General features: G+C 45.4%; 1 long non-coding RNA gene across 1 annotated transcript; it reads right to left on the reverse strand.

Moving 5' to 3' along the window:
• Window positions 1–1,151: 1,151 nt before the first annotated feature.
• LOC130534223 (uncharacterized) lies at window positions 1,152–2,376 on the reverse strand. The gene is made up of 2 exons (XR_008952836.1): window positions 2,298–2,376; window positions 1,152–1,480 (listed from the first exon to the last, which is right to left on the reverse strand). It is a non-coding gene; the product is annotated as an uncharacterized LOC130534223 (long non-coding RNA).
• Between the last annotated feature and the right edge of the window lie 1,174 nt (window positions 2,377–3,550).

Consider the following 3,550-nt stretch of genomic DNA (forward strand, 5'->3'; position numbering starts at 1 on the left):
GGTGCTCTCATTGCCTCATTATGTGGAAGTCAGCATTCAGGTGAACCGCAGCAAACTGACAGATCTTTGAATCGAAGCGGTGCAGGAAATATAATAAAGCGCAGTAAATTCAGAGGTTGATAATAAAATCCTGCTGTTTGGTGTGTGCTGGAATTGGTGAGCGACAAGGAGACTTGTGACATTTTGACTTGGATCATTTTAACCCTTGTGTGGTGTTCGGGTCTGTGGGACCCGTTTTCACTTTTTAAAAGAAAAATGATAAAATTAATTAATTTTATCACACAAGGGTTAAATGTGTGGCCACTTCAGTGCTGCGTAAAGCGCACGAATGTCTGCGTCTCAGTCGCCCTGCACCTGCTATTTGTTGACAACTGGTCAACCCATAGCCCCATCACACACACACACACACACACACACACACACACACCACACACACACACACACACACACACACACACACCGTCAAAGACAAGGGGCAGCGTCCATATTCGGGGTCACATAAGGCAGTGATACGAGACCAACTGCGCGCTTCCATTAGCTGATGTAGGCTGCCGTGTACGCACAGATGGGATCATACTCTCAGGTTGTGTGTGTGTGTGCGTGTGTGTGTGTGAGTTGGGGAGGGGGTGGTAAGAAATACTCCAGTCTAATGCTTATCAGCGTGGACTGCCATTGCACAAGCCTCATCTTTTTAAAACAAGCATAACATGAAAGCAACCCAACTCTGGCTTACTCAAGCGAACACTTTCAACACCACCCCTTCCCCCTGTGTGTGTGTGTGTGTGTGTGTGTGTGTGTGTGTGTGTGTGTCTGCGCGCGCGCAGGCTGTGATCTCTCGCCTTGTGCACACCGAGTGGACAGAGGGCTGAGCAGCTTAAATAGAGCCCCAGCACCTGTGTTTTCTACCGCTGTTCTCAGGCCTTCTTAGCGTGACACACACTCGTACAGCACCGTGAAAACTGCCTTATTAACAGCATATGTTGGGGTGGGGGGTGTCAGAGAAGGGAGGGGGTAGAATTTCTATCTTCAGAAACTGAATAATTAAAATCATGTTACGATCTCATTTCTGATTTGGCGGTTATGATTGTAAATATTCTTATTTGAAAATACCCCCCCCATGCAACAAATACCTCATCAAATAACACGGCCTGCGTGTACTTTGCATATTTATTTAGTACAATTACATTTAAACTCTTAGTCTTTTCTTAGGCTATAATTGTCAAGACAAGGACGTCTAAATAGTTTATTAGGGGAAAGTAATCACTGCGGGACTCTGTCCTGCTCTCGGACTTTTTAATGGAAAGTCCCCCTTTTGCTCCCCCTCTTCCGTCCATGAACTGCTGATTGTTCCCCGGTGTGATGCTGGAGGCTATTGTCCATCAGCTGGAGCTCCTGCCTGCTGGAAACCACCGAGAGGACCCGAGTGTGGACAGCCGGTCTCGCCGCGCCTGGACCTCTCTGTCCCGAAGGTCTGTGAGGTCTGTAATGTATATTATATTTTTAATTATTTTATTATATTATTATCATTTATTCATTACACGGGAATGCTGATACAACCTTTCTTGTCACTCAATTCGAGTCCAAACACTAAAATCACCATTAAAAAAAACCTTGTGGCGATCACAACCAGCACGGACGGAGGAGGATCCAGATTGAGACCAGAACAGCCGAATCGCTGCAGACGCGCAGTGGCTGAAAACTGGGGGCCGCGGGCCAAACGTGTTCCTTGACTGCCATCTAGCGGCCTTTACTATAATAACAGCGTTACTATGGCCTGTTCACGTGTCTGTGCAAAGATGTTCAGGAGGCAAAGATGTTCAATATCTTTTCTACTGATATATGTATTTTTCTTTTGAAAAATGGTGTTTTATTGCATTTAAATGTTTTTATTAGCTCGGCATTTGAATGAGGATTAGCAGCTTCCACTTACAAAAAGGGATTTTAAAGCATGACACCCAATTCAAGACACATGAATACATTTCACAGCATTAAAGGCCCCTATTAAGGATTTCTTGTGCTCCAGTGCAACCTTGACCATGTACACTACAGAAGCTAGCACAGTGAATTCACACACACACACACACACACACACACCACACACACACACACACACACACACACACACGCAAACTGGGGTCACTGTTTGCTGCAGAACACACTCATCAAAGTTTCATCGCCAAAGTCAAATGATGTTGGAACACTGAGCTGGCTTCTCATTTTAGTGCTAGATCAAGGATTCAGATGCCAGAGAGTGTAATGGAACCCCTGATCCCTGGTTAATTTTTAAAAACTGATACCCGGAGTTTTGCAGAGCCAAGCGACCGACTGCTGAGGGTGTATGGAGGACAGATGGACGCGGTGGAGGGGTGGGTGATGGCAGAGGCAGGCAGAACCGCTGGAGCGCAGCCTTTTAGACTTTAACCCGCCTGTTCCAGAGAGCAGGACAGTTTGAGAGGGAAGCCGGCAGATGAGGATGCGCTATAAATGATGGAGGAGAAACACATGACATCGTGTTACACGCAGTTACCAATAAGTCCCATTTACTCAGCGAGATAGCAAGAAGTTCATGCAACCTTTATCGGAGGTGACTGGGGTCAATTCCACGGTTCTACACGCTCTTTAGGTTCACGGAGACGCATCCAGCCGTCACAGTTACAATTTTAAGCATGAAAATAGAATTCTATCTACATCTGTGGTCCAATTTATGGGACGAATTAATGAAACGTTGAGTCTTTTTCATCTTCTTTGCTTAGTAACCAACGCTGGAAGTTCGGCCATCAGCTGAACCGCTGAAGAACTTTAAAAATTCATAGATAAACTGAAATTATTCTGGTCTTTTCCTCTGCCTGGCTCCCTCCTCACACACCCACCTGACTCAGTTCAGTCAAGAGGATTTGCTTGTCACGGCTGCTTCTTTTCTGGAGATTAACCACCTGGAAAAAGGGAGAAAGTTTAATGAAATTTCTGTTTTACACTCACCGTTTGCACTTCATCGCCTGCAACAGCATTTCCTTAAGTGCTGCTTGTCCGATGCACCTTGCTGCTTAATAACTGGCTCAGGGCTCTGGAGGCCCTTTGCTGAATTATTGCTGTTTTGTTTGACCACTTTTTCTATTTTTCATAGACTGGTGTTCATGAATCGGCCGTGGAGTATTTGCAAAGCATCTCTTTAAAAATGGCCTTTGTCCCAAGGTGGCCTCCAGAAGGCATCTATTATTGAAGGCAGCGCTGGCCCTTCACTCAAGTCCAGTTCAGCAGGCAGAAGCAGCTCCCTGAAGGGACAGAAAAGGAGAGAAAAGCACAGCCAGCATGATAGAGGCTTAGAGGAGTGATGGCGGCTCCTTCAACGCCTCAGTTCTTTCACAGCATTTGATTATTCATTGAACATTTGATACTGAGCATCATTTTCAAAAACACACATTTGTTTAAACATTTTACAGATATATGCTTCTTTGGTTGATTGCCTTAATTTCGGGGATGTAAAGCAGCTCCGTGGGTGTGTGCTGATGGTTTACTGCCATCTAGTGCCATCTAGTAAAACACACTAGAA

Source organism: Takifugu flavidus, chromosome 11, assembly GCF_003711565.1.
Source record: "Takifugu flavidus isolate HTHZ2018 chromosome 11, ASM371156v2, whole genome shotgun sequence".
NCBI classification, from domain to species: domain Eukaryota; kingdom Metazoa; phylum Chordata; class Actinopteri; order Tetraodontiformes; family Tetraodontidae; genus Takifugu; species Takifugu flavidus.